Genomic DNA, 23125 nt, shown 5'->3' with positions numbered 1-23125 from the left:
TCTCTTCTATAGACAGTCCATCTTGTGATCTTCTTTCTGCACTAAGTCAAGAAAATACCCGACTGACCAATTCTGAAAATTAGAAAACTTCCTCATATCTTTGTTAGAGTTTCTATTGCTGTGAATAGATACCATGACCATGGCAGCTCTTAAAAGGAAATGTTTAATTAATTCAGGCTGGCTTACAGTTGAGAGGTTAAATCCATTTTCATCATGGCAGAAGCGGTACTGGAGAAGAAGCTGAGAGTTCTACAGACAGATCAACAGGCAGCAGGAAGAGAGACTAGACTGGTTTGAGCATCTGAGCCCTCAAAGCCCGCCCCCAGTGAGACACTTCCTACAAGGCCACACCTACCCCAATAAGGCCACACCTCCAATAATGCCACTCCCTGTGAGTTTATGTGGGCCATTTCATTCAGACCACCATACCCCAATGATATATTTGACATCATTCCTACTCTGAATAGACTGCTCTTACAGGGAAAATTAAATAATAAAAATGGTAATTGTTTTTAATTTACTAATTGATATTTTTATTTACTATTATCTTTAGAAAATATCCTCCTTCTCAGTAGGAAGCTTCTAAACAATTCTGCCTTCATGAAGTCCATCTTTGCTAAGCCCTGCCTCCAGTTATTGACTTCTCCCAAACATAATTCATCTTTTATAAAAGCACCAGATGAAAGGCACCTCAAACGTCCAAGCCTCAGAATAATAATACAGAGACTTTGTTTAATTTATTAACAAAATGACAGCTTGAAAATTGTCTCAAGGAAAGGGATTACTTTCTAAATAAATGTTCATCAATCATTTAAGGTTACCATCAATGGCAAATTAATGACTTCTGTCATAGGACAAGTACCCGGTTTAAATTCTCTCATTCATTCAAGGGCTGTGTCAACCAATCGCTGTCAGAACTGGTGTGGAGGTCAGAAGACAGCACTGCAGGGTCCAGGATGGTTCCTCTCATCCCACCTTCAGATGAGTTCCAGGACTCAAACTCTAATCCCAGGCTTCCTTGCTCGGCCAGTTCCTTTACCCAGTGAGTCATCTCACCAGTCCCTGAATATTTCTTTTTAACCTGTAAGTTTTCTGAATCTTCATAATTATAACACAGCTGGATAAAAATCACCCTGGTTTAATGTAGGAGGAATTCTAGACTGGAAATACTAAACCAGGCAGGGGTAGTGCATGCCTTTAATCCCAACACTTGGGAGGTAAAGACAGGTGGATCTCTGTGAGTTCCTGGTCCCAAAGAGCAAGTTCCAGGACAGGCTCCAAAGCTACATGGAGAAACCCTTTCTCAAGAAACAAACAAAAAAATAATATAAAATTAAATTTAAAAGATAGAAATACTATTGTCAACTTGCCAAATGGTGAATGCCAGTGCCAGTCTTCCCAGTTTGCCCCCCCCACCACCACATCAGGGCTATACAACCACCTCCAGCTGGAGGAAATCACCCGACCTGTCTACTGAGGTTTCCATTCTGAAAGAGGAATTTAAAACTTTATTTACAAACTTAAATAGACACTGGGGTTGACAGAGTTAATGGCACATTCGAGGGGATGGGGATAATTTGAAACATGCAGAGATGATAGGACGGAAGTAACCTACAATGGGGAAGAGAGCAACATAAACTGAACTGGACAGGCGGTGACTTCAAGCTTGTCTGTCACTCATCGAGTACCACTGTGGTACGGGAAGCTTTCTACTGTGTCAGCCGCCACCACCACAACAGCGTCATACACACGTGCTTGACCTTAGCTCTCACACTAGCCGGGAAGTGTAGTCACTGAAGGAGAAAGCAAACCACAGGCTGGGGGGCAGAGGGAGCCAGGAGTCTGAAAGAGACACTGGCTGCCCCCTACCATTGCTCACAGCAACACCTCATCTCCTTAACCAAAGACTAGCTGCTTTTCTGGTCCTTTATATTTATTGGTTACACTATGTGAACACCACACTAGACACGTCAGTCTGCGACACGCCACGATGCGGAACCATGGCATGCTTTCCATTCTTATGCTTTCTGAGTTTTACAAAAGGAAGAAGTGGTGCAATGATTAAGAAAGGTCTCATTCCTTCCCAGGTGTTAGAAGAAAGAATACGATATGTGGTTTGGACTCCTGAGACATTTAGGGTCCAACGTGAGAAAGATATACAAAAGCAAAGTAAAGGTAGATAGAAGTCTGATGTAGGAGCGGCTTCTGTATTTCTGTTGCTTTCATTGGCTAATTAATAAAGAAACTGCTTGGCCTGATAAGTCAGAACATAGGTGGGTGGACTAGACAGAACAGAATGCTGGGAAGAAGGCAATGAGGCAAACGCTATAGCTCTCCTCTCCAAGATGGACACAGGTTAAGATCCTCGTGGTGCTACACAGATGATTAGAAATGGGTTAATCAAGATGTGAGGCTGAAACTAATGGGACAAGCAGTGTTTAAAAGAATACAGTTTCCGTGTAATTATTGCAGGGGTAAGCTAGCCGGGATCCTGGCTGGAACACAGCCCGCCATTCCTTATTACTACAGAAGCCCAATAAGTCTTAAGAAGTGGGTGCCAGAAGAACACACAGGAGTTGTGTCTACCTACCATACAAATAGAATGAAGATGCAATGGTCAAATGAGAAGGTGAGATGTGGACAAACAACCCACTTGGGTGCTATATCTGTGAATTAACCAACTATGGGTCAAAAATGTCTCAGAGAGGTATTGAATCTGCACTTAATGCATGTAGATTTGTTTCATGACCCCTTTCCCCAAGCAATATAATACTAAGACACTTACACAAGGCTGGAGATGTTGTTCTGTGTTGCATATCCTCCTAGCATGTATGAATCCCTGAGTTCAATCAGCACCACAGTAAAAACCAACAACACTCAAAGCCAGTCTGGTCTACAAGAGCTAATTCCAGGGCAGGCAACAAAGCAACACAGAGAAACTCTATCTTGGGAAAAAAACCCACAACAACAACAACAAACAAAAAAGCCTTACGATGTATTATTAAGCAATTGGAGGAACCTGGAGATGGTTTACACCACACAGGAAGATATGACAACTATGATATGATACTAGATAAGATACTATGGCAGTTCATATAAGGAACTTGAACATCTCTAGGCTTAACGATCTTAATGTTAAACTTCCATGAATATAGAGGACTGTCAATGGTTGACGGTGTATGTTTGGGAGGCAGGCCTGAGGCAAAAGCAAGGAATATGGCCCAGTCACCTGTTAAACACAAGAAAACAGTGTAAGGGTGATCATCGACAGGAGAGAAGTAAGTGTCAGGCTTAGTGAGGTCCACTGAAAGGACTCAAATCTCTAAACTTGAGAGAGACAGATCCAGTGTACCTGAATTCTCAGAGTCAAGTTAAGAACGAAGTTTAGATAGAATTGTAGGTGATGGAAGCACTTATTCCTAATTTAACAGGGGGTAGACTGAAAACAAAACAAGATTAGGAAATAAACTTATCTCTTAGAGGCAAAACAGATGAAATTGAATTTATAATAAAAAATGAATCAACTGGGCCAGAAGGATAGTCTGAAAAGCAGGGCGGGGTCAGGGAAGATGACTGAGGACGAAGACATTAAGAGAAAGTGAGCATCCACTTCCGGTACCCCAGAGAGCCTGTGAGGATGGCCAGCTGTACCCAGCTTTGGCTCTGGAGCAGGCTGAGCAGGTTTGGAAATGTAAACGACAGGAGGAAGGGAGCTGGGAAGGAAGAGAAACAAGACTGGGTACGACCAATCTTGCACAAAAGCTGGGTTTAAAATAGAAGAGAGAACCTCAAATCTTGCTGTAGAGATGCAATAGATGCCATCAACTGGTTAAGATGGATTAAGCTTTATTTAAAAATTAACCATATACAGAATGACATAAAATCAACTTAACTGTAAGGTTAAGTTAAGAAACACTTAACTGTGTTTCTGGGCCAAGGACCACAGAGAGATGAAATATAAAGCACAAAATTTTTGTTCATGATTTCAGTTCATAGAGGTTTTTATTTGTTTATTGCTGGTTTGTATTTTTAGGTCCCAGACCCTAGGCCTCTAGGATCTTATGATTACTTTTAATAAATAACTTCTCTGTTATAGATATAGTTCTCATGCATTATTTTAATTGAAGATAATCTTACCTAATTCTGCAGAGAATTTATGTCACATTTACAATTTTGGGTGCAGTTAAACTCTTCAGATTCTAAAAGGGTTAAGGTATGGATGAAGGTTTCTTAAAAGCACTTTCACTATTGTAAGCTGAAATGAATGGAAATTCTGCCACTTATTTTGCTCCACTGTGGGAGGTACCATGATTAGTGGTTGATAGTGGCCTAATTAACACTTGTTAAACAGAATTGGAGGTCAAATGACTAGCTAGACATGGAATCATGGCTAGAATCCAGATCTTTTCATTTTCCAGGTAATTTTCTCTCAATGAAACTTCAGCGTCAAGGGTTGGATGCGTACTAAACATCTGTGAACAGTTGCACTCAACGTGATCAGTCATCAGAGGAAACTGAAAGAAAGGCACAGTGAACCTCACCGTCAGTAAGGAAAGGTTACACCAATAGGAAATACCCAGAGCGGGCAAGGGCATGACAAACTATAACCTCTGTGAACTCTTTTGGGAATGTAACATGGATACCAGCTCTTAGAACACTATGTAGGCGGTTCGCACAATTATCAAATCTCATCACAATAGGAAACTCCAGGGCGGCATATATATCCCAAAGAATTGAAAGCAGAGAGTCAGAGAGGTGTATGTGTGTGATAGAGCTTCCGCTTCTATCCCCAGCAGGCAACGGCCAGAAGAAATGCTCAGCCAAAAGCAAATAAAATGTTCATGGTCATGGGAAGGAATATTACTCAGCAGAAAAAAAGGCTGACTTAATACTGAAACGAGTTATGATTTTACAGTATTGGTAAACTCTGAATGCATTATTTTTGTAGTCCATGACTTAAGGATTTGAGGTGAGAAGGGGTATTTTGTTTTGCTATTTTTTATATTACTTGTTCTCTCTTTTGTTGGTTAATTGGTTTTTATATTTTTGGTATATGTATGTGTGTGCGTCTCTATGTGTATATCTCTGTGTGTGTATACGTCTGTGTGTCTGCATGTGTACCTCTGTGTGTCTGTGTGTGTACCTGTGAGTGGATGTGCTAATCTTCCTACGTGTCTGGAGATCAGAGGTCAAGGTCAGGACACCTCCTCTATTGCTTGCTACCTTGTGTTTTGAGCCAGTGTCTTTCACTGCATCTGGACCTCACTGCTGTGCTGGGCAGGCTGACTGACCAAGAAAGAGTCCGTTTCTGTCCGTCTCTGTCTCCCTGGCACTGGGGGGAGGTGTACAAACATGTACTGCAGCACCTGAGTTTTAGGTGCTGGGGACCCAAGCTCTGTCCCGTTGCATGCACAGCAGCACTCTACCTCCTGGACATGTTCCCAGGACCCAGGACCACTCTTCCCTAACTGTGTCTCCCGTTCATCCCTCTGACATTAGACTGCAAGCCAATGCAATACCTTCTACTTCTGTGCTTGCTTACACAGATGACAAGGACAGTTTTGCTGCTCCCCACACTACCAATCCACACCAATTCACATTTCCCAGCACAATGGAGAGTTTCGAGGGCTCATTTTATTATAGACTTGCTGGGCACTGCTGTGGATTTGCTAACTCAGTCCAGTTACACTGAATTTCATTAAAAAGTGAAGGACCCCAACTCGATTTAACCACAGTTATACCGTTTTGCAAAGGTTCATAGATAACTAGCTCAGGACCTCCTGGAATGCTGAGCAAATAACAGGCTCAGGGCCTCCAGATTGCTAAGCAAAGACACCTGAGCAAAGACAGCCTCATCTGGCTGCGAGACATGAGATTTATGGATAGGTCATAGGAACAAAGAAAGAGAAGATTGCGAGGCCTGAGTCACGTAGAAAGCGGGGCTCGTCACGAATCAGGGGCTATGCTATCAGACATCTGGTCGCCAGCCAGGAAAGGGGAAGGCAGGATGAGAGGAACAATAAACCGCTGAGAAGTCCCCTCAATGTTATCTAAGGTTAAAAATTTACCACCCTGCATCTCGCTTCTGTAAACCTTGCTTTTTGCTCCCCTATAAAAACCCCTCACCCCCAACCTGCAGGCGCGCAAGTTCTCCGAGAGACCTTGTCGCCCACAGGTGCCTGTGTATCCCCAATAAACCTCTTGCTGCTTGCATCCGGCTGCGTGCTTTCGACTGATCTTTGGGTTTGGGGTCTCCCCCGAGGGAAGACGCCCAGCGGGGAGTCTTTCAAAAGCATAAAACTTCCATGCATTATTTAAGGCCAATTTTCTTTTAATTTTCTGAGTAATTTCACCGTCCAGGGAACACAGCATCTCATGGATCTAAGCAAAAGACCCCGCACTCGGCTCACACAAGGGAAAACAGACAACCCATGTCCCAGTAATACTGAGGAAAAATTACTTATCCACACTTTGTTTCCCAAGTAATTCCAGTATTGATTCTTTGGGGACACTGGCTTTACCTTAATTTTGTTTTAGATTTAGAGTAAATTAAGGAAATACCATATGAAAGAACCTAGTTCATAACCTTCTGTTTCAAATCCCAATACATGCTCACCATGCAAAACTTTGAAGGATTCCATGGTCAGAGGTAAAGACTAGGATGTCTTAGGATGTCTGTCTGGGTTTGCTCAAGACAACAAGTGAAAAAAAAATGAGATAAATAAATGCTAGGCCTAGGAGGTGTGGCCTGGGAGAAACAGTGAGTGGCTTAGTTTTGAAGACAGGCTCATGAATAGACACAGGAAAGACTTCTTAGTTCACGTATCAAATCAGCCACTAAAAATTATCCGTGCTGGGTGGTCATGGCACATGCCTTTAATCCCAGCACTCAGGAGACAGAGGCAGGCAGATCTCTGGGAGTTCGAGGCCAGCCTGGTCTACAGAGCAAGTCCCAGGACAGGCCCCAAACTACAGAGAAACCCTGTCTTGAAGAACCAAACAAAACAAAAAACAAAAGAAAAATATCCTCAAGCGCTAGGAGGCCACTTGAAAAATCACTGATGGCATTTGTAAATGGAAAATCCCCAAAGCCACAACTAAACACTGTTTGCAATTCTGTGAGATGGTGTGTCTCTCGTGGCTCAATTACAAACAAGCATAGAACACCTGCTTTCTAATGGCCGACTCCTCTCTAAGACAGTGAATATTCAATTTTTTCCTCTTTTATTTTTTATTCCTCTTAGTATAGGCATTATGTGCATGTGTGGTAAGCATGTCTAGAAGCACCTGTGTGCTGTGACGTTTTGTGTATGTGGGGTGGTGTACTCTCCACCATCCCAATGCCTAGATTTCTGATGGACAACTAAGAGAATCTCCAAGCAACTGTGTAAGCATCTATGTTCCAGAAGGTTCTATGACTCAGTATGAAACAGGACTTCACAAGACATGAACCTGCCCAGGGCCTTGTCATCTGTCTCAACACTAATATCAAAACATAGAATTTGCACAAACACCAAGGATAACCTTAGCTTTTTTACAAAACTATCAATTTAAGAGACACCTTTGACCAAAATATAATGTATCAAATGAGTGCTTTTCCTAATAACCAAGTCAGAAATGTCCACACATATTATTTAAGATTGTAATATTCCAAGGAGTAAGATGCTCATAAAAAGATTGCTATCAGTACCACACAGGTATGTGGCAGGAAAGTGAATACAACCTATCTAATGTTTCCTCATTAATTTGCAACAATGTTGACTTATTTGCAATAAAATGTTACCACATTTTTTTTGTCTCTAATTAGACAAAAGACTCTAGAAAGCAGCAAGAGTAAACATCAACCTGTACAATTCAATGGCTCAAAGAGGACCGAAGCTGAGTTTCAACAACTAAGCAAATGTCTGCTTCCTTATAAAGCTATAAATCTATACACTTCTTCCCATTTTGAAGAAATCATGTGTTGCTGTCTGTACACAGAGTTAATCAACAGCAACAACCTATACAGAGGCCTTCTCAGAGCCCTGCAACAGAATTCCCAACAACAGGTAAGCTCCCTTCACTGACAGGTCTTGAAGGATCCGCAGTTGGGTCATTCTCCCTTTTAATGGGCTTCACTTCACCCCTGCTTAGATTTCTTTTCCAAAAGCACATGCTACAACTCCAATTTCATTAATAATAAAAATGGCTAGCAAGGCCTCCATAATCGGCAAGTTCAAAATGAAAGTCGGGGGAGCTTTCATTTCCAACAGGTGCCTTGACGTGAGTGGGCTGAACCTTGACAGCAGGAGGCTGACAAGCCAGTGCCTACTTTACAAAGAGCTCGGAGCACCAAGCAGGCCAGTACGTGTTTTAGTCAGGAAGAAATACAAGCCTAGTCGCCACCCACGGCTTGCCTATCCAACCATTGTCACTGGCAAGTAAACACGGGTGAGGTTCCAGGTGGCCCAAAGTTCAGTTGACATTGGCTATAGCAGGGAAGAAGACTCCACTGACCCATGACAAAGACCGTGCCAGGAGAGACTTCTCATGTTCGGAAGGTCCGATTCTACCCAGTCCTGTCCTGTCCTATCCAGTCCACATGAAGAAGAGCGCTGCAGAACCCGAACAAAGAGAACATGAGGGCGAACCTTTGACGTGACATTCTAGGGATTCTGTCATTGGTTCCATGCTATTATGTAACATGGCAATCAAACACTGGCTCTCTGGGGTCTCAGAGAAAGTGGCGTCTCCCTGAGTGCCCTCCTGTCGGCCTAACACCAAGCCCCACCTTCTGGTATGAAGGAATACCTCTGCCGAGTAATTTCTCTTGCAATGCCCGCTGACATCTATCACAGACCTGATGACGCAAAATGATGACATAGTCTACCTACTTAATCTTCCAATCCAAATGATATAGGATTCGGAGGGGATGAGTGTATTTTCTTAGTCCACATAAATACTTAGTGCGTCACAGTTAATGTTTCAATTAGGCAAATGGATAGATGGGCAGAGGGGTAGAAAGAGAGAGGGGCGAGTGTATCCAGACAACTAATCTACTGGCATCATGATTGCATATTTACCATAAATCCAAGCCTTCCTAGAGACTAGTGTATCCCATCAACCTAACAGGTGCCATATCCTTGAAACCTTTTAAAACTCATAGGCTGTAGGAAAAATGTATTGTTCTATGATAAGAAATATGGCTGGATGTAAGCACAGATTTAAGAACATTAGATCAATAATGATCGATATCCCTATCACAGCCCCATTAGATGCCCAGGGGGAACTGCAGTAGGGTGGCTATGTAAGCATGGGGTGTGTGATGCCCACTGCACAGCCCATCTGCATTTTCCGAACCATTTAATAATGAACACTCCACTCCGTTTACTGCCATTACCAAATTGCAGTCAACAGACTTCCTTATCAGGGCGAGGCCTACAAAATCAATGGCAGAGACTCTCTGCTGAGAGCTGAAGGTTCCTAGAGCTGAACATGAGCCCCAAATCCGCAAGCCTGCACCTTCGACTCTCCTTCCAGAAAAATGCCTACAAGTGGATGCAAATGAACCGTGTATCCAGTGTGCTCATATATACGTGCACATGCATGCACACACATAGCCCCATGGACCCACACACCAAAGTTTCTGAAATACTAATTACTGAATACCCCCATCATGGTTCATCTAGTTCTAAACTTGTCAATGATTAATCCAAGTGACATTTGTCAAGACTATGTCCTCACTTTTGTCTCATAGCAACCAAAGGGGTTATTCAGTAACAACGCTTGCCGTCAGATCACCAGGAGAGTATCTATATGGCTTCCTCTTCTAGACAAACCTCTCAAATGATGAGGTGTACATTGCTGCTTTCCGGATTGAAATCTTGATCTTTCAGAAAAGCCACATTGATTTTCCCCCACCATCCTGATTCCAACAGTGTGACTATCAGCTCAAAGAAGAGGACACTTTTGTGTAGCAGCTTAAACTGATCACTCCCGAACGTGCATTTTGCAATGCGCCTCAGAGGATCCACATGCAAAAAGCCGGGAGGGATTAGCAACATCCCAAGAAATCTTCCCACTGAGATATAATCCTGTAAATGAGTTTTAAATATGGAGCAATTATTAGGGTCTATTGAGGTAAGCCAACGGGGCACATAATGGTTCATTAATGCGAAAATAAGCTTCCTCACAATGAGGATGGGAAACTGACTAGAGATACCCCTCACAGTGAGCAAATGATGCTCTTTAGGGATGTTGTCAAATAATCCTCATAAGCCTGCTAGCCGACTCAAGTTCACTGATTGGTAAGCTGAAGCAGAAAAAGCTGTAAACAACTGGAAAACTTGCCCCGTGACATATAGTCCACAAGACCCGGGACCAGCCACGCAGCACTGTATTCCTGATCCTTACGCTGCTTGTATCCAGGTCTCCATCACCTGATGTCCTGGATCTTGGGAGGTGACACTGTTTCATGGTGTCTTTCCATAACCCGCGCAGTATAGCAAAGCAACCTACGGCACGGTCCAAGGAGGCCATGGCAGGAGCAGGCGACAGGAAAGGACTCTCCCAGCAACCACGACAAGCCTCTCACAATAATCTTCTTCCTCCCATCCTGCCCAACAGGACACATTTCCCCTCCTCTCTGCTCTGAGCAGTTCATGCGACTTCAAAGTTGTCCCCAAGACAATAGCATGGATAATCTTCTCAGGAAGAGAAATCCTAATTTCCCAGGGAGACATGTTCTCCCTTCTCTTCCTTCTATCCCGATACTGGGGATTTCACCTGAGGCCTTCTTTATTGTTAATTAATTTATTGTTTTGTTTTGGTATGCCAATCCCAGTACCACCTCCCACCTCTCCTCCCGCTCCCCCCTTCCCCCACCCCACATGCCATCCTCTCCTCAGAGAGGTTAAGGCCTCCCTTGAGAAGTCAACTATGACTGTCTTGTTCCCTCGTTGAGGCAGGACAAAGGTCTTCAAACCTCCCCCCCATTTACATGCCTAGGCTGAGCAAGGTATCTCCACACAGAGAATGGATTCTACAATGCTCACCAAGAAAGGACTGTACTACTGAGCAAACCTCAGCCCACTCTTCACTTCTGATTTTGAGACACGAGATCTGAGATGTTGGACACTAAGTTGTCCAGATAGGTCTTGACATTTCAATCCTCTTGCCTCAGCCTCCCACTCCCATGCACCTGGGATCACATGTCTGAATCATCAGATTCATCAGAGACAAACTTTTTGAGACTAAGAGCTATTTCTAAATCTTCATTTTTGCCCCATATACCCATGAGATCACGGCCAATCAACTCATGAATTAGAAAAGCCGGGGTAGGCGTCCAGGAAGCCACTGGCTAGGTTTAGTCTTCCAAGAACCTGTCAAATTGGGCTTAGGTGTGCTCCAGTTTAGAGCGAATTATACTGTGCTCAGCAAGAAGACACTAAATCCAGTACTTTGGGTAAGATGCTCATTTATGCTAGCAACCTTCTGACCTTGAATTTAGTCTAAAATATAAAAACAAGAAAGCGCCTCCTAAGTGAGGCAACCATCTAAAATGTTTGGGTGAGCTCTTAGGAGGCAGGCAGCCAACACGTCATCTTTAAAACAGGTTGCCCCAAATTGAGTATATGGACTGAATATAATATAATATAATTTTTAACTTTTGTCACCTAAAAAAGACCTTACTTGGGTGCTATCATTGTTGTAGTTTTCAAACAATAATTTAATGTCATTTCCGACCCCTGAAACTTCAGGAACACTGGGCATTTGCTCGCCGAGTCCTCTGTATGCTGTTAATGCTTAGAAGCCAGACTCCCTTCCTTCCATGTGAAAGAGGAACTATGGCAATACCCATCGTATACCAGGCACTCTCCCCCACCGGCCATTGCTAATCTTTACACCACAACTAAGTAAGTGCTTTCACCATTACTTTACGAGAGAAAATGTTGAGACTGTGAAGTCCACAACTGGCACCTGCCGTGCTTGATAGCTGAACTCTGATTGACCCCGAACATACTTGAGTCCAAACCCAAGCCTCTTCTCATAGGCACAGCGATAGTAAATTTCAGGGGGCATAGCCGGTACAAGCCTCGAATACTGGCCTCCTGGCGCAGAAGTTTCTTAACTGATATATCCCATGGCTATGCCAGAGGGCATTATCGGGAAAATACATAGAACTGAGACAAATATCTAGAGATAATTTTTTTTAGCTTAAACAGACATAGCTGAACAAGTTTTTCTGACTTCCGAGAATCTGTTAGACTCTGATAGTAAATGTCAGACATCTTAAGGTTTTGAAATGTTAATCAAATCCAAAGGGTTTTCTTTTTTAATTTATTTTTTAACTATCCTCATGTTCCAATACAAGTGTGTTTTACAGATTTTTAAGTTATGTACACACATGTTCATTTGTGTGCAGGCATGTGCATAGGAACACGGGTGCCTGAGAAGACAGGCGAGTTCAGATCTCTTGGAGCTGGAGATCAGGCAGTATGAGCTTCTTGAAGCGGGTGCTCGAAGCCACTCTGAAAACCAAACACCAGTGCTCAGAAAGAACAATGTGTGCTCTTCACCACTGAGCATTCTCCCCAGCCCCTGGAAGGAATTCCTTTGCTGGTGACACTTTAATGACGACAAAAATGGACTACTTTCTCCCCGTTCATTTAACCCTGAACACATTAGTTTAGAAGGCACGCCTTAGGGAATGGTCACTGTGCATGGACGCACGTAATGAGCCGTGACTCAGGCCCGACTAGTCCTTCTCCGACACACTTCCAAAACGGAAATTTATGTGTCCACACTCCATCCAACAGCGGAAAGGCATGTGTGATGGGGATTCAGCTGTGGATCATTTCAAGCCATGCTGTACCATGAGTTGAGAAAGAAACAACGCCACCAATTTCTTTGTAAACACTAGGTCGGTCGTTTGGAGCCCTTTCTCAGCCGCAGGTAGGAAGAACTAATTGCCAGAAGACTGGTTTTCTGACTAGTCAGACACAGGTTGTCCGTGCAAACCAAGGAAAACTTCCAAACTTCTACAAACAGACATACAGAATTCCTAGTTGGTAAATATATATATATATATATATATATATATATTTTAAAAAGGAATCAACAAAAATATCAAAGAGAATGCACACATTCACATATACTTGTGTCTGTGAAGGTCAAATGTCAGTGTTGGGTGTCTCCCTCTGTCACTTATTTGGAGATAAGTTCTCCCACTGAACCTGACGCTCAGCACTTGGACTAGGCTGGCTAACTTGTCATCTGCCAGGACCTGCCTGTCTCCCCCGCCCCTGCACCGGAAGTGTAAACACAGGATCACACCTGGCACTTATGGGTTCCAGGGACCCGCTTGTCCTCATCTGCTTGGACACTAAATGCTTCCCCTTCTGAGTCATCTCCCCAGCCCCCTCATAGCACACCATAAAGTGAGTCGGTTCCTTACTGGAAGTACTACGAACCACAAACTGTGTTCTTCTCAAAGGTACACGGAACTTGAAGTGTGGGTTGTGGAGACTTTAATTATATTTCCCTTCCCACTAACCGCTATTAGCTGGGTTATCCACTGCTGTAACCTAAGAAGTTACAGATTACAGACTATGTCTCCTAAGGCACACACACACACACACACACACACACACACACACTAAGGAAGACTTTGAGTTATGGCTCCCACGTCTTTCTGGACTTAGAATAGTGGCCACCTTCTAAAGACTGAGACAACTACATCAGTCACAGCTGAGCAGTAAAGATACCGAAACAACTCACTTGATAAATGTACCCAAATGATGATTGTTATATAAAGAAGAACCCAAATCAAATCAATGGCAAGGATATTTTCAGAGTTTGGAAATGTCAACCTCTGTTCATATTTAAAACCTTACATCATCTAACGGGATCCAACAGAGAGACTTGATCTTCTATGAACAATCGAGAATGAAACATGGAGACAGCTTGCTTCATTTTCACAACACCATCTGAACGATCAGGAGTGTCCAGGACGAGTTAGGTCACACTAAGGAGAGGGGACACTGACAACATTCTGCTATGACTCCTCACAATCCGGCAAGAAAGTCATCTAAAAATGTGTGTGTGCGGGTGTGCGTGCTCCGGCGCACACGCATTTGTGTGTTTTGTGCAACATCAGAGAAACACACGCCCATCTCCACAACAGAGTCAGCAGGATTCTCTAGGGTTTCATCCAAGGGGCATTTTCATCATTCTCTCTCAGGCTTTGAAGAGCCTTACCTTGGCATTGAACCTGAGAATAAACAGACCAACCAGCCTCTTCTGAATCCAACAAGGAAAAGAAATCCTGAAATATTAGTTGGAATGAGTCTTGGTGAACTAAAGTCTTATGAGTCTTGCATGTCAATGAGAAGTGAGACAAAGGAGGGACACTAAATCAGATATAATTTGAAATGCAACAATGGAGTAAAATTTAAACAAACAAGTATGGGCCTGAACGCCAATCTACTTGGTTATTTGTACCTGTAAGTTGTACGTGTTTCCTCTTCAGTCAAACTCGAGTCATTCCTACTGAGTAGGGATCCTTCAGTGTAAAGAGACTAACATAATGCTGCACTCAGTGACTTCGGAGAGCAAGTACACAGAATGCAAAACACACCAGATGGCTCTCGATGTTCTGTAATCTATAAAAAGCAAGTAACTTCTCCCACTAAGCGCAAAGTTGAAACCTGGCAATGCAGCATCTGTGCGGCCAAGGGCACGCAGAAGCAATGCAGTCAAATAGTGAAGTGGTATCCTGGATTTATGATGAAGCTAGAAACTGCCACAAGACTGGATGCCAGAGAGGAAGTAGATAATGATACAACCAAACTTGCCAATCAGTTAGTCAGGGCCTGAGCCACACCTGCTTGTTCAAACGTTTTTTTGTTGTTGTGTTACGCATTAAAAGTTCATGGGGTTTAAAGACAATTCATAATATGCCTTCCTAACCCGCCCATGTCTTATTAAATATTAACAAAGAAAACTTCCTGGGAACCTTCCTTTTCATTCTGCCATCGCTTTGCCAGCTCACCTGAGACTTAAGGGAAGGAAAGAAACGCCAGACAATCCAACCTGTTCAGAAGTCCCGAATGCTGAAGGCGACTTCTACCAAGGTTTCCTACAGCATCCAACACACTCAGCTTTGTGGACGAAAAGTAGAGTGTAAACACACCGGAAGGAAGATAAGAAGGGAAGACAAGGGGAGGTTGAATTGAAGGAGGGGGAGGCAGAACAAGACCACCATGGGCCAGGCTTTTAGGCAAGAGGCAAGAGGCAAGAGACATTTGAGCACAGAATGACAAGACATGCATAGGCAGAGCAACAGACACATTCTGTCCGACAGACTATGTCACTAACTGATCGTGTGAGAAGAAAAAGCTCCCATCACCTCTGAGCTATCACTCACTTATAGGACAACAACAGGGGGCACAAGAGGTGACCCTGGAAGTCATGTCCAGAAAGAAAATCATCTAGGAAGCTGAGCTAATTTATTTATATCGATAGATAACATATCTTTAACTCAAAGCCAAGCTATTGTAGCAATGGTGTTGCTTATTGCGAATCATGAAATAGAATGTTCATAACTGATATACCAAGAGGTTACCAATCTAAAACTCCAGCATATTTTATAATGCTGAAAAACAGCCCAGCATGCACCAACTCAGACAAGTGGTACATAATCATCATCCCAATGCTGCCATTATTAGTTTGCGTTTGAAAGGCTTTGTGGGGCTCTGTCGCTGCTCTCTAGGGGCATCTGTGTTACCTATTATCCTCTCCATTGTCTCTTGGACTGGGAAGTCTCATGGCAGCGTTTCTCACAGCATGGCCTTTGCCACTCATATCCACTTAGCAGTTTCCTTGTGGGTCTCACCGTCAGTTCAGAGAACTTTCATGGACCGTCTCTGTCTTCGCTTATTTTGTTAACAATGCCGAAAGTGAGCCACTGAAGCTTGCAGTTCCTCAAAAGTCTCCATGAGTGTGCTTTGTAAACTTCCTCCTTGTATCTATGCCTAGCCGCCCCACCTCCCATGGTCAGCATGTTTGCTTAGAGGTTGCCCTTCTCCACTAGCTGGAACAGCACCTGCCCTTTATCTGGAACAGCACTAGAAGGTCACTCAGTGTGAAACGTCTAAGCTCCCCTCCTATGCTACAAGATCTAAAGGGCTGGAAATCTGCTTGTTTTCATAATAATTACTCTGTATACTTTAGTATAAAAGTACGCATAGGACAGGATCAAATAAGACCAAACCCTTATTTCAGGAACTTTTTAGTGTATTTCAAACAGCTTTCTACTTGACTCTGTGTATCTAAGACGATCTATACATTCTGCTTTTAAAAAGTTGCCCTGAAATATGTTAGCATCAACAGCAAAATGTGTTCAATCTATGTCACATAGAAAAAAAATCATGGTTATGAAATACATGACATGTAACTGAACAAACTGAGATTTTTACATGTGAAAATGATGTGATACTTTTATAGCATCAGATTCTGAAACCTAGCCTTTGACAAACTCCCTGTTCACACTACTGCTGTGGCCAGATCTGGTTGGCTTTTGCTCGAAGAGAATTTTCCCCCAGTCACATTTCCAGCTTTGGAATGTGATGAAGGTCACCGGGAGTAGAGAATTCATCCCACGTTTCTAGAGAAAAGGCAGGAACAAACCTCTCCCAACCTAATGTCAGAGGAAGCAGAATGTTTTAGCATCTTTCCTAGCCAGAGGGAGGAATGACCATGTGTCCTCTGCAACCTCCTCCTAATTTTCCCACTCCTATTGTTTAATTGTAGATTTTATTCAATTGGCTCCCTCAGCTGTTAGAGCACCTGCATTATTCAACCAGGTGATAATTAGTCAATGATTAAGCCATTACCAAAAGACCTATTCTTTCAAATCTCTACATTATACAACTCTTCTCAAGATAGTAGACTTTGTATGGTCCTGATCCTCTCTACCTGGAGGTCATACAGCCATTTCAAACACAGGGACCATGGAATGCATAATTCTCTTCCTCCCAAACTGGTACAAATTCCCTCCTGAGGTCAAGACCCCCCTTGTCCTCATCACCCCCATTCATCGGATCACCCCCTGTACATCTACTCTTCTCTCATGCACTGTCTTCAATTACGCAAACAGGCTTGAACCCTGAATGACTGTAACATAAATCATAATGACAATAAGTAAGCTCCTTCACGGTATCAGAACAAGAGGGCCCGAAGAGCCTGCACTTGTCTATCAGTCCAGAAAGGTTATGTTTGGCTTGGTCCCCTTTTTACCCCTATAGCTGCCTACCAATCAGACAAGCAATGGGTGAACACAGGCAGAAAGGAATGTGAGGATGGAACAGCTGAGGCTATCAAAATTAGATGTTGCTGCCTGTCATAAACTCAACAAAAAGTGAAGACAGAAACCTGAAGTTCAAGCTCAAGAACAAACCATCAGGCTGTGAATCCCCACATATACTTACACCTGGAGCTGTATATCCTTACTTACGTAACTTGATGGTTTGAGGCTATTTTTAGATTAAATGTGAATATTTGCTTTCAAGGAAGATAAAAAACAAAAAAACCCCGTCGTTGTGAAAACACACAAGACCCACTCTTCTGTACATCTTTCAACACACAATGGCTATATGCATCACCTTCAAGTCCTCTATGGTTGGGGGAGAGAATTTGATTTTTTAGAAGAGTCTAAAATAAAAACTTGCCTCATACGCAGGAGGCCCCTAGTTCTATCCTGAGTCCAACTCCAGGTCAGATCTCAGCATATCTCAAAAAAACCAAGCTCCGTAATCACTACCACCACTAATTAAGCTCACAAGAGACAGACTATTAGGTCTTAATATGGCTACAGGAAAGGGCTTTCCTGCGTTATGCAATTATGTCCATTCAGTGCTGCTGGGGCTTGAATGTGAAATAATCCCCCTAAATTTAGGTGTCTGAGGACCTGGTCTCCAGCTGGAGGCACTGTCTGGGGCATTCATTTAAAGTTTAGGAGGTGGCACTGACCTTGAAGAAGTGGGCTGCTGTCTGGGATGGTGAGTCTTAAGGGTTATTACTGACGTTAGTGTACTTAAGCTGTCTGTTGATACTGCATGCAACCACATGCTGACAGTCCCACCATCATGGCTCAACAATTTGTCCTCTCTTCAATCGCTTTCGTGGAGTATTTTATCACAGGGACAAGTGCTATAGGAGCACCTTCTGCTCCTTCAGCCAATAGCCTTTAAGATACCAGCCCACTGGGACGAGGTCTCTTATACTTTAAAAAACAGTGAGAACCAGACTCTCTTTCTCTCTCTTGCTTTTGGCTCCTGTCAGGGGACTAGACTCTCTGTTTCCTGTTAGCAATGAGGGGATTGTTGTTTGGGACGGTGATCTGTTTTTCCCCTCAAATAAATAACTCTTTTTATTATCCCTAATTCTTAAGTAGTGTGGGATTGCTTTGTGGCTTCAGACAAGAAAGTAATTAAAGCATTCACACTTGAAACATCCACAGTGGGAACGAGAACGCATTCACACTTGAAACATACCCAGTGGGAATGAGTCATATGACCGCTCTCCTTTCAATATGGAAATCTGTCCCTAAAGAAAATCTTGGTAACCCAGGGTGCTCATAAAATGAAAGAACCGTTTAAAAGGTTAATCCAAATAGTTTTTGTGCCTGCCTTCCATATTTTCTCCTTGAGGCCAACACAACACAGTGGCATCCATGAAATTTTCTCTGGGGCTGGAAGAGAAAGGTGGGTCTAGATCCAGAGTGCCTGGTCCCGAATCCTACCTGAACAGCTTTTCAGACTTTTGTGAGAACATAGGCAAAGCCTTTTTTCCCTCTCTTCTTAAGTTTTCCAACCCTTGCATCCAAGTAAGGAGAACCCTGCCTCACCTTAAGGTTCAACTTATGATTAAGCAGTACCGTTTTTAACACAGTGCAAGGTAAGACATAAGTGGCAATACACATAAACAATACAAGTTCTGGTGCTTACTATATATGATTCCACTTAATTGAAATGCTTAGGGCCTGAAGGGTTGGGGATCTGATAATTCCTCCAATGTTATAATACTTTCATATGTACAGTGAGATAGCTTAGGGATTGAACCCAAGTTTGCACATGAGTTCACTGTGTTTTGCTTGCATTTAGCATGCAGGAAATATTATACACTGTCTTACATAATTATGGGCAAAAGACAAAGCTGTGCGGTGTGTACATTTCTCCCATTTCTCCATGAAGCATCATGTCAATACCCCGAGGTTTCAGATTTCAGAACCGGAATGGAGATGTTTAACTTGTTTAGCAATAGAAATACAACTACATTATTACTAACTCCCCTTTGTCTCTTGATCTAAAGGGACCCTCTGCCTGGTCTGTTTTCTGGAATTCTATAGTGGTTCACAGTCTTCAGTATGCCTGAGATCATCTCGTAGATGTTTCAATAAAAACGTCTCTGTTCAGATTCAGAGCTATAGATCCCTGGGCCCTGAGGTGGGCCTGAGCTCATGCGTCTAATGAGCATCTCAGGGATGCTCACACTGCTGGTCTGAAAGAAAAACATGAAAACTGACTATGAGACACCATTGCATCAATGAGAGCAGCAAGTAACAGCAGACATTCAGCGTCCCTGCTCACCTACAAAACCCTTCCTAGACTCAGTAACCCTACCAACCCCAAACCATCTGAAGTCACACAGAACCTTCATGAAGGCACCACCTACACTGCACTGTTATCAATGAAGCCCCCATCTGGAGACAAGGAGGGTTGAGCAATAAGGCCCCTCGCTTACTTTAAGATACAGAAAAGTTCTTAGTAAATGGTAACTAAATAGACAAGATCCCCAGAAGGCCTTTGGGATCATCTCTGGGTTATTCACTAGACATAGATGCTAAGAGTCCTTAACAATCTAGGAGTCGATGTCATCCCATCAGCTACCTCTTCTCTATCCAAGGGCTTGGGAGTCCTTGGCTTCCAGACACTAAATTGCCCCTCCCTCGTTATGAATACAGGAACTTCAGCCTTAGGCTTCTATGATCCATGCAGCTGGGAGAAGCTAAGTAGTCTCAGGAGGGAGGAAGCCAGGCTGGAAACAGGAAACGTTGCTCTGTCAACAGTTCTGATAAATTACCCAATAAGATTGCAACCAAAAAAAAAGAGAGAGAGAGAGAAATACTCAAGTTCTTATCTATTTCATTCTCATTTAAATAAATATTCACTTTCATGCCCAAATTTTTTATTGATTTTCTTCAAGAGGGTGCCTGTAGGGATGCACAAAACCCTCAGACATCACATCTCCAATATCAGACATATTTTGGTCATTTGGGTTTTCTGGAAATTTCTCCAATTCATCATCTGTCCAGCTCTGTCTTCGCTGGACCACCTTAATCAAGTCAAGCACCGTTTACACACACCTCCTACGGACAAATTTAATGACTCATAAAGGCGAGTTCCGGGTGTCTTGTCGATTTCACTGCAAACAGAGAACCTAAACACATCTGAAGCACAATCCAGGCAGAAAATGCCACCTGACCTTTCTGGACAGGCAAAGTTCTTTCTCATCAGTTAAAGGACAAGGCCTCAGAAATAATTAAGGTGTATAAACACCTTTGATTTTTGTGTTTAGTTGGCAGCAATTGCAGAAAGGGTTTTAAGAAAGCAAACATTCTTCTTGCCAAGAAATAGGCTGGATTCTGCATTCGAGTTTAACTCATTTCAGAGGGCAGAGAAACATGAATCAGAAGGTCAGTTGTCTAACTCGTGTGTACTTCAAGATGTGCTTAGCAGAGTTGTTATGGATCCTACACCCAAGAGACATGGGGATCCTCTTGATTCCCTGCCAAACCTGCACATTGGGCTACATCTCCAGGGATGGGCTGGTTGAAAGACGGACACAGATATTTGATGTTAGGTATCTATTAATATGAGATGGATTTGCATGCAAACTCGAGGCTCTTTCTAGGGAACCCTGATGGTCTTTATTCACTTCCCAGCTAAGGAAAGAAATCAAGCCGAACTGTTGAAGCACATAAATGGATGGCGTAGAAAGAATACATACAAATTTTTAGCAACTAGCCCCAATTGGACCTATGAATCCTTTCAAGGTAGACTAAAGAAGTCACACAGTAATTTTCCCTTTTAGAAACAGTGGTCCATCTACTTGTCCCATTCAGCAGCATGATAAAGCCTCTGCTCACTTTGGTCGCTTCAGCCTGCTTTAAGCCAAGGCAACAGATTCTCAGAACATGACTGAATTCTAATCTCCAGCCAATCTTTCCGATCTACATTATCTGATCTTATGACAGCAGGGACTATCAAACAGCAGACAGATGTACCCACGTTCCATTTTTTAGGCCAACCTCCTGTCCAAATTGTGGGATGGGGTGTCGAAATCTCCTATGTGTATTTCACACGATAAGATAAAGTGCCTACGGCCCTTTGTATAGTTGATCCTCATTGAGTCTTAATTTTGTTTTAAGGACAGTTTTCTCCATTCTTTACACGATGGCTGGCGACAAACTCTTCTCGGACTTGTATTTTTCCCTGTATCGTACTTTATACCTGTGGCAACAGTGCTGAAGTAAATCATAAATATGACCCTGGACTTTTCTAAACGCCCACTGTAAATTTGAAGCCGCACCCCCTTGTCTTACCATCTGTCCCACTAAAGCCTAGATCAGCCTGCTCTTTAGAAGGCTTGCCCTTAGCTGGTGTACAATATTTGCTTAATTGAATTGCTATTGACCCAGTCGAGGCCTGAATGCTAATGGTATCATCACCCAGAGACCCCACACAATGAATAGCACTGACTTTCATATGCCTAGAGAAAGCAACATCCTCATGTCCCAGGGTTCCTGGAAAAGCTCTTTAATACTTTAAGTGCCCGGGGCTTGCAGTTTCCAGTGCATGCAGGCTTCAGCCTGCAGCTGCAACTGAGATCCTTACACTGCAAAAGAGCTTGTCCATTAACAGAGAAGACTCAACCCGGGAAATTGTCAAAGCTCCGGAGCTCTATTAAAGAACTGGGCAGAGGTTGGGGATTTTTTTTTCTTTTTTTGCAAATTCACTACAGTCATCATTAGCCTTTTAGCCTTTGCTTTGTTTTGTACCGTGGCTGAGAGCCTTGTAACCGATTCGTACTCGAAGGTTTTCTGTCGTCCTGAAACTGAGCAAATGCCAGCGCAGAGACTGAAACGCGACTCTCAACATCTTCAGGAACTCGGAGTGCAGCAAAGCCTATCCAAGCAAAGGATTGACCTCTGCAGAGCCCAGATTCTAGCAGCAATGGGGTGTTAACTCCGCTGCACTCAGGAGACACTGGGTGTGTGGCCTTTACAATGCGACGAAACTCTAGAACAGACTGCCCTCTCAAGTTTGCCAATACTTAACGTCTGCCTCTGAGCCACAAGACATTTCTCGGAACCCTGAGCGGCCAACTACTGGTTCGGAACACCACTAAATCCCATTCTGGATCCCCAAAGTCAGTAACTTCCCACTTGGGCTTCAAAAGGACAGAAGTCCAGCCTCAGTATCCGGCTGCGCAGGACCATGCTACCCGGTCCTTGTGCACGGCCAGGTGAACCAGCCACCACACTCACCTGTCTGAGGCTGAGTCCCCAGTCCAGCAGAGCGCGGTGGGCGCGCGCCCCTCACTTGCGTGGGATCCACCGTTGCTGTTGTCTGTGGTTATGATCGCTGCTCAGGAGAGCACCAAGCAGCCCTGATGCGGAGGACACAAGAGCGTCCGAGGGCCGCGGGACTTCCTCGGCCACCCCTTGGTGAGCCCCGCCTTAAAGGGGCGGAGGCGGGCGCGTCACCTTGGAGGCGCCGCCCAGCCAGAGCGTGGGCAGTTTGTAGATGATTCTGCCAGGTGTGACAGGAAGGAGACTGGGCTGTTCTCTGGGCTGGCTGGGTATGCAGGGGGTGGTTACTGCTACCACTCGTTTGGGCTGGATCACGCGGGAGGAAGGTGTGTCCTAAAAGTCTAAGGGAACTAAAGATGCTGAATGTGTCTTGCAAACTTGTGTACTAGTTTTTCTTCGCCGCTGCTCCCATTCAGTCCCTAAGAGACCACCAAGCAGAGAATATCTTCCCCTTTCACCTCCCCAGCCCGAGGAAGCGGTACCCAAGGGATT

At 43.6% G+C, this 23125-nt stretch overlaps 1 protein-coding gene across 2 annotated transcripts in view; it reads right to left on the bottom strand.

The window, feature by feature from the left end:
* Window positions 1-22780, bottom strand: part of Mctp2 (multiple C2 and transmembrane domain containing 2) — a 233250-nt gene extending 210470 nt beyond the window's left edge. The window contains exon 1 of one of the 2 annotated variants that reach the window (XM_048434824.3): window positions 22589-22780. The gene's annotated coding sequence lies outside the window, so the exon portion shown is untranslated. The remainder of the gene's footprint in view (window positions 1-22588) is intronic. The other variant, XM_085682633.2, reaches the window with a different exon arrangement.
* Window positions 22781-23125: the final 345 nt, after the last annotated feature.

This window comes from Myodes glareolus, chromosome 24 (assembly GCF_982192425.1).
Source record: "Myodes glareolus chromosome 24, mMyoGla1.1, whole genome shotgun sequence".
Lineage (NCBI taxonomy): Eukaryota > Metazoa > Chordata > Mammalia > Rodentia > Cricetidae > Myodes > Myodes glareolus.
Note: the sequence above shows the minus strand (reverse complement) of the source record. Positions and strands in the feature narration are given on the sequence as shown.